Here is a 9,282-nt window from a genome sequence, read left to right on the forward strand (position 1 = left end):
AGTCATTCCAAGAGTTGAAGTATAAAGCACTTGATAAAGTTACATTTATATTTATAATGTCTTCAGAAACACAGGAATATTAATTCTCTATACTAGCAATAATGAACCAGAAATGGCAATACCATTCATAATAGCACCAAAAATTGTAAGATATTTAACAATTAATTCACAAACATGGCACAAAACCTTTACCCTGAAAATTTTTAAATTCTATTAAAGGACATAAACGAAGATCTGAAAAAAATGATAAAGTATGTTCTTAGATAAGACAGCTTAGCTTAGTAAGGATGTCAGCTCTTCAAAAATTATAAGTTCAAATCATATTTTAAAATGTTAGCAGGAACTTTTTTAGAAACTTGAGAAACTCATTCTAAAATGTATATGGAATAGTAGCCCATGAAAAGATGAATCAATTTTGAAAAAGAAAATGAAAAGGGGGATGATAATACAACTATTAAGAGCTGGCATACTATAGAAATTTTAAAAAACAGCAGCAGCAAGATAGAGACACGAGAACAAATAAACCAACAAACAGAACAAACAGAAAGCTCATAAATAGACCCATGATACACAGAACCTGACATATGAAAAAGGTGGCATCACAAAGGTGGCAAAGCCATCTTCATGAGGAAAGAATAGATTGCTTAGAAATTATGTTGATGTGTGAAGAAAAATTAAGTTAGATCCCTACCTTACGCTGAATACAAAGAACTTCAGACAGCTTAAAGATATAATAAAAAGGTGGCACCTGGGTGGCTCAGTCATTAAGCGTCTGCCTTCAGCTCAGGTCATGATCCCAGGGTCCTGGGATTGAGCCCCGCATCGGGCTCCCTGCTCCGCGGGAGGCCTGCTTCTCCCTCTGCTGCTCCCCTTGCTTGTGTTCCCTCTCTCCCTGCCTCTCTCTCTGTCAAATAAATAAATAAAATCTTTAAAAAAAAAAAAGATATAATAAAAAAATAAAACTATCAAGCTAATGGAAGAAAATGTAGGAAAATATCTTTGTAACTTATCCCTCAATTATATCTCAATAAAGCTGAAATTAAAAACAAAATGAAACTTAAGGCCAAAACTTGATGGATTATTTGCCAGGATGGCAAAATTTAATAAGAATACCAAATCTTGGCAAAATGTGTGGGGAGACTGACCTCTTGTGCGTAGGATGTGGAAGTGTAAGCTGCCTTAGCCATTCTGGGAAGCAACCTGAAAATATTTATTGAAGTGTGTGTGTGCCTTGGAATCCCAAGATCCCATCTCTTGGTATATGTCCTAGAAGAAAATGTCATGTGGGTTATCATGGGAACATATACAAAAGTTCATCCAACTTTTTTCAAGATAGTAGGAAGTAAAAGCAATCCAGTCATTTTAACCAGGGGAACAGTTACATAAAAGAGGGTGGATGGAGACTATGGAAGAAATGTAGCAACTAAAAGCAACAAAGTAGGTGTACATATAGCGCACAGGTAGATTTAAAACCCATAAGTTAAAAGAGAAAAAAATAGAAGGATATTTAAAGCATAAAATTATTCATGCGTATTAAAAACAAATACACACCTTTGTATGTATTATTCCCACACCTCTTCCCATAGCTCTTCCTAAAAACTACACAGAGGAAAAAAGAAAGCAAATAAAAATTCCTACAACTGATACTAAAATGCGGGGGGAAAATCCTAGTCTCTAATTTATTTTTTTTAAGATTTTATTTATTTATTTGAGAGAGACAGACAGAGAGAGAGAGAGAGAGCACAGAGGAAGAGTGAGAGGGAGAAGCTGACTCCACGCTGAGCAGAGAGCCTGACATGGGGCCGGATCCCAGGACCCTGAGGTCATGACCTAAGCTGAAGGCAGACACTTAACGGACTGAGCCTCCCCTACAATGTCTAATTTAAATGCAAGTTGGGAAAGATAAAGTAGAGACCATCCAGAACCCCCTAAGTGTGTCAAGGTCACAGAATCTGCTTGAAAAGAGTGGAGAATATGTAGTCTTAGTGTTGGTAACATCAACAAGGGTTTGCTGGTAACATAAACAAGGGTTTGCTCCCAGAAGGAAATTACCCAGCCATTAGTGGGAACAGCTGAGAGCTGGCCTGAAATCTGGCAGACTGGCCCTGGCAACAAGAGTAAAAATATATGGGCTTGGAAAAGTCAATAGGAACAAGGGTACAGTTTTGGGAAAGTGCCACCTTCAGGAGAAACAGGCACTTTGGAAAGTAGTCATTGTTCCTTGAAGACAGCAGCCAGTGGTAAACAGAAGAAAGAAAAGAAGTAACTGGTAATAAGTTCCCCACTGAAAAAACAGTAGAATCAGAAATCTGACCACAAAAAAAGCCACTTAAGAAAACTGCTTTTCACTATAGCAACAGAAGAGGGAGCCCTTGAGCTGAAAAAAAAACCAGGGAGGCCCTTGAAATCCTGTCCATTCTCCTTTGAAAGATCCATCTGTTAAAAACTGACTCAGAAAAATCCAGCATGTTCAAGGATGAATAACAATAACAATGAAAATTCAGTATCCACACAAAGTTACTATAAGAAAACGCACACACAGACATTCACGAGTTTTGACAGATGAAAGCATACCAGAAAAAGTGCTGTCTCAAAGCAGAAACCAAGACTAAACTAGGAGATACATAAGTGTAGAAGGTCCTGTGGAATCCTCTCCCGATACCCTCTTCAGGACTGAAGCACGCATACTCCAAGTTGCTAGAATGTTGGTGGCTGAGTCCTTCTCTGGGGATTTCCTTTGGCCAAAAAAAATTCCTTCACCCAAGGTCAAACCCTCTTCCCAATGTCTACCTGTACCCAATAACTTGTACATGCCAAGATATCTGAGGGCCTTGCCTCAAGGCGGGACAATTCTTTTTTTTTTTTTTTTTTTTTAGGGTAGGAACGGCCTTTATTGTTTGCAATAGGAAGTGAAAGAGGAGGGGACACGACAGCTCTGGCTTGGGGGGGCGCGGAATGCAGCTCCAAAGACTTCTTCCATTGTTGTCCCCCAAAAGCAAGGTGGGACAATTCTAAAGGGCCATCCCAACTTCAAAACTCATGAGCTGAGACTTTTGACCTTTGTTGTGATTGATCACGGTCAATGGTATCTGGAGTTGGCTCCTACTGGCCCATGAGAGCCAACTGTTAACATTTTTAAAAATTTTGCAAGCAGGGTGCACCTGGGTGGCTTAGTCAGTTAAGCATCCAACTCTTGGTTTTGGCTCAGATCATGATCTCAGAGTTGTGGGATCGAGCCCGTGTCAGGCTCCATGCTCAGCGGGAAGTCTGTTTGAGATTTTCTCTCTCATTCTCTCCTGCTGCCCCTCGCCCTGCTTGCTCCCTCTCTCATAAATGAATAAATCTTTAAAGATTTTTTTTGCAAGCAGGTTGTTAAACATAGCTACTACTAGAATTTAAATTATATAAACTCAAAATTAGATTCTATTCAAAACCAAGGTAACAAACACTCATCACTTCCTAATTATTTTACTATATTTATTATTATCTATGCCCTTGAGGTAATGTCTATTGTTTTTGTATGGGTGTTACTATGCATTTCTTTCCAGATCCATGTTCAGTGATGTCATGTTTGTAGCTTAAAATTGGCCAGGATGGAAGTATTTATATGCTGGAAAATGTTACAAATTAGAGCTTTTTATCCCTCTGAGAATTGGTTATTAAAAATTTAGCAGCATAACACTAATTACAGTTCAGCATCTCCTTTTATCCAATCCTCCTTCCTTCGCATCATCATAAGTGTTGATCCCAAGGCTAATCTCTAATAAACCTCATGCACACAATTATCTGTCTCAGAGTCTGTGTCCCAGAGACTGCAACCTAAAACGACAAAGAATAGCTAGGATCAAATGTATCATATAGGACATAGAGGATGGAAATAAGAAAAGCCAAGAAAAATGAAATAAAGAGATTAAAACAATCGAGGAGAAAATAATATAAAAATCAGACACCCAACATCCAACATACATACTTCTGGATGCATTGAAAAAGACAACCAAATAATAAAATAGAATTAATATTTACAACTATAATTCAATAACATTTCTTTTGTAAGGGTGGAGGGAAAGAAGACATGAATCTACATACTGAAAGAGCACATGATGTACTAAGACCCAGATTAGTCAACACTTAGATTTATCTTAGAAAATTATACTTTAATATAAAGGGAAAAAATTACCTGTGCTTTCTGTCAAAAAGATCAAGTCACTTTCTAAGGATAGCAAATCAGTTTACATCAGAGTTCCCAGCAATTTTCAAAGCCAGAAAATAGTAAAGTGACATTTATAATATAATCAAGGGAAAAGACTTCTAAAGGCAAACAAACCATCCTGCAAGTAGCAATTTTTCAGTATGATAAATACCTGGGATTATTATCTTCATGAGTCCTTCCTGAGGACAAACTGTACCCAATTAAGAGAGGACCTAGAAAACTTCACCAAAGATACTGGTGGTATGCACTGAATACACCTAGCTATACAACTAAGACTAAAACAAAAGTGGGAGTAAGAATAGCATATAAATTTTCTATGCTCTGACAGTGTAGTAATAACTTTTAAAAAAACGAGTGAAGTGGGGAGAGAGAAACAGGTGGAACAGCTCACTAACAGGTAAAAAGTGAGAGTTAAAGGGAGTCATTTAAAGCCAACAGATTGTAATCCAAAACATATTTAGGACAAGAATCAACATTAAGAAAAAGAATACTGTTAACTAAAATTGAATGGTAGAGGGCACAGAAGAGAGAGAGAAGGAAGTGTTGTCAAGTTCTTTCATTATTACTCTGAGTAGGAAATTAATAGTCAATGTATAAAGAAAAAGAGGACCAAGGTATTATGTGAGTATTGCTATAAAGGGAATTTAGAACAAAAATATAAATTTCTGTAATCACTAAGAAAAATACACACACACACACACACACAAAGAAAAATACACACAAATAAAACAACAAAGAGCAAAGGAAACTGAACACATAGTTACTGGAAGACCATGCATTGTTTTGGATATATAAAGATGACATAATTGAGATCAAACGTAGCAGTTCTATAAATATATACATATAAGTGGTCTTATGTCACTTATTAAAAGATTTTCACACTCACTCACAAAATGAAACCCAACTCTGGACTCTACATAGGAGAGCCTAAAATAAAAGAATGAACAAGGGGCGCCTGGGTGGCTCAGTCGGTCAAGCATCTGCCTTTGGCTCAGGTCATGATCCCAGGGTTCTGGGATTGAGCCCCACCTCGGGCTCCCTGCTCAGTGGGAAGGTCTGCTTCTCCCTCTTCCTCTCCCTCTGCTTGTGTGCTCTATCACTCACTCTCTCTCAAATAAATAAATAAAATCTTTAAAAAAAGAATGAACAAAGATGTATTGGGCAAATGCAAATTTTAAAAAGAGCAATATCAGGCAAGGTAACATTTAAGCAAAAAAGTATTAAATGAGACAAAGAAGGACACTTTATAGTACTAAAAGCTACAATTCACTATGAAGATATGAGTCATGAATATCTGTACAATAAATAATATAGCAACTTTTGTAAAGTAGTAACTACAGAAGATTAGAGAAATAGAAAATGCATAATGACTTTAATACATCTCTCTCAGTCCAAGACAATCCAAGAAATAATAGCAACAAAAAAAGTAAGAATTAGGAAAACTAAACAATGTTGGTCTGTAAGACAGAGTCTTATAAGACAAGTCTTATAAGACAGATAAAAGTTTATCAATTTCACTATAAAATATTACATGATGGTATATCAGTTATCTATTGCTGCATAACAAATTACCTCCAAAATTTAGTGGCTTAAAACAACACACATATATGATCTCACAATTTCTGTGGGTCAGGAGTTCAGTACCGGCTTGACTGGATGGTTCTGGCTTAAGGTCTCTCATGAGGTTGCAGTCAAGAGGTTGGCTGGGGCTGCAGTCATCTGAGGGCTTGACTGTGGCTGGAGGATCTGCTTCCAAATTGGCTCAGGCACATAGTTTTTGGCTAAAGGCCATATAGACATCTCCAAAGAGCTTCAAGATATGTGATACTCAAGGGAGTATCACAAATGATCCAAGAGAGACAGAAAGGATGAAGCCACAATGCCTTTTTATGACCTAGTCTCAAAAGTGCCACACTGTCATTTTTACCACATTCTGTTCATTAGAAGCAAGTCCCTAAGTACTGTCCATGTTCAAGGGGAGGGGCTCCACCTTTTGAAGGGAGGAATACCAAAGAATTCATCAATTATGTTTTAAAACCACCACAGATGATGTACCTACCAAAAGTATTTGGATTGTTTTTCTAATAAAATTAAAAAATTGATCTTTGGATATATAGTCTACTGTCAATACTGAGATAACAAAATTTCTTAAATCGCAAAAATACTGTACCACAAGGGCCTGTTAACTTTTGAGTCATGCATTCACAGTAGTCATTCAACAGGTGTAAGAAAGGAAGAGTGGGAAGATAAAAAGTTACAGCAAGAAATACACAGAAACTATGTTTGGTCAGCATGACTCACTAATGGGAATGCTCCAACATTATCTGACTTGTTTGGAAGACAAAACCTTTTAAGAACAGTGCAATTTAAGGATTTGGACCTGGTCCTGCTTGAGTTTAAAGGGCTTTGCCTTGATCAAGAGCCTCAAGCAGAGGACAGCATAAGAGGATAAATACAAAATATGAAGTCTTTTTTGTATGTATGTGGTGATCATTTCCAACTAGGATAAAAGCTACTTATGAAAGACCTTATCATTCTTTTCTATCTAGTTTACCTGTTCAATAAATGAACTACCTAACTGATACCAAGATAAAGAAACATGGTCAGCCTTCATTTCAAGTACCAATTTATAATAACAAATGCTGAACTAAAGCCCTGGCTTCCAATTCTGCTAGGTAAATAGCTACTGGAGTTCATAGCTCTAATTCTATTGACCTTCTATTAAAAAACTCAGGTTTATGGGCACCTGGATCACTCAGTCGGTTAAGCATTTGACTCTTGATTTCGGCTCAGATCATTATCTCAGGGCCCTGGGATTGAGACCTGCATTGGGCTCCTCCTCAGCAGGGAGTCTGCTTCTCTCCCCCTGCCCCTCCCCTGCTCACACTCTCTCTAAAATAAATAAATCTTTTTAAAAAAAGGCAAACAAATAAACTAAAGTTTACCAGATCCTGGCATTCTCTAATACTTAAAGAGCAAAATCAATCAAGCAACCCTAAAACAATTCTATATTTCTCTAATAAATCAAATGAAAAAATCTCCCAGAGAGAGGAGATAGATTGAGCACATCTGGGACTACTTTCAGGGTAAAGATTCTGTGGATTACTATTTAGAACCAGAGCACAATTACTACAAGCTTCTTATCACATTTAAATGATTTGAATAAACAGTTTGCTTCGGAGATGAGGTCATTCCCATATGGTTATAGACTGGATGAGCTTGTTGACCTTTTCTCACTCCTTGGGAAAGCATTATACATATTTTATTTTTTAAAGATTTATTTATTTATTTATTTGACAGCGATAACGAGAGCAGGAACACAAGCAGGGGGAGTGGGAGAGGGAGAAGCAGGCTTCCCGCGGAGCAGGGAGCCCAATGTGGGGCTCGATCCCAGGACCCTGGGATCATAACCTGAGCCAAAGGCAGAGGCTTAACGACTGAGCCACTCAGGAACCCCTAGTTTTTACATTTTAAAGAATGCTACAGGTAAGAAAAAGAGGAAGGAGAAGAAGCAACAAAAACCGAATGCAGCCCACAGAGCCAAAAATATTTACTGTAAATTGGCCCTTTACATAAATAGCTTGCTGACACCTATGTTCTACTGGACTCAGCTATCATGAAAACATTTCTAGAAATAATATTTTTCAATAAATATAAGACAAATACCATATGATTTCATTCATACGTGGCATTTAAGAAACAAAACAGATTAACATAAGAAGGAAGAAGAAAAAATAAAAGGGGTGCCTGGGTGGGTCTGTTGGTTGAGCAACTGCTTTTGGCTCAGGTCATGATCCTGGAGTCCCGGGATTGGGATCCCTGCTCAGCTGGGAGTCTGCTTCTCCCTCTGACCCTCCCACATCTCATGATCTCTCTCATTCTCTCTCTCTCAAATAAATGAATAAAATCTTAAAAGAAAGAAAAGAGAAGGAAACAAACCATAAGAGACTATTAACTATAGAGAACAAACTGAGGGGGGATGTGGGTGGGGGATGAGCTAAATGGGTGATAGCTATTAAGGAGAGCACTTGTGATGAGCACTGGGTGTTATACATAAGTGATGAATCAATGAATTCTCCTGAAACCAATATTACACTATATGTTACTAGAATTTAAATAAAAACTTGAAACATAAAAATGTGTGTGCATGTGTATATATAATAATTAAGATGTATATACTTCAAAGCCATACTATGGGCAGTTAAAGGGGAAAAAGAATGAGGAAATTGTATTTGAGATAATTCATTCAATAAATATTTGAATATCTACACATGTGCTAAGCACTGGTGATATAATAGTGAACAATCAGATAATCCCTGCTGTCATGGATTGGAAGAAAGTAGTAAGGGAGACAAATAAGAAATTACCATATTTTTAAAAATTTTTATTTAAATTCTAGTTAGTTAACATACAGTACAATATTGGTTTCAGGAGTAGAATTAAGTGATTTATCACTTACATACAATACCCAGTGCTTATCATAACAAGTGACCTCCTTAACAATACTTTATTTATTTGAAAAAGAGACAGCAAAAGTGAGAGAGGGAACACAAGCAGATGGAGTGGGAGAGGGAGAAGCAGACTCCCAGCTGAGCAGGGAGCCTGATGCGGGGCTCGATCCCAGGACCCTGGGATCACGACCTGAGCTGAAGGCAGACGCTTAACAACTGAGCCACCCAGGCACCCCACAAGTGCCCTCCTTAATACCCATCACCCATCTAGCCCATCCCCCACCCACCTCCCTCCATCACTCCTCAGTTTGTTCTCTATCATTAAAAGTCTCTTATGGTTTGTTTCCCTCTCTCTCTTTTCCTCTTCCCATAATCTCATCTGTCTTGTTTCTTAAATTCCACATATGAGTGAAATCATATGGTATTTGTCTCTCTTACTTTGCAATTATAGTATTTTTTGATAAATTCAATAATAATGGGTACATTTACAGGGTAATGAGAGATTATAGAAGGGGTGTCAAAGGAAGATTTCCAAAGGAATGACCACCAGGATGGTGAATGAGGAAAAGGAATTAATCAAGTGAAATAGGGGAAGAAAAAAGTATTACAGTTTAAGAGACT

The sequence above is a fragment of the Phoca vitulina genome, unplaced genomic scaffold (assembly GCF_004348235.1).
Source record: "Phoca vitulina isolate PV1807 unplaced genomic scaffold, GSC_HSeal_1.0 scaffold23, whole genome shotgun sequence".
NCBI classification, from domain to species: Eukaryota; Metazoa; Chordata; class Mammalia; order Carnivora; family Phocidae; genus Phoca; species Phoca vitulina.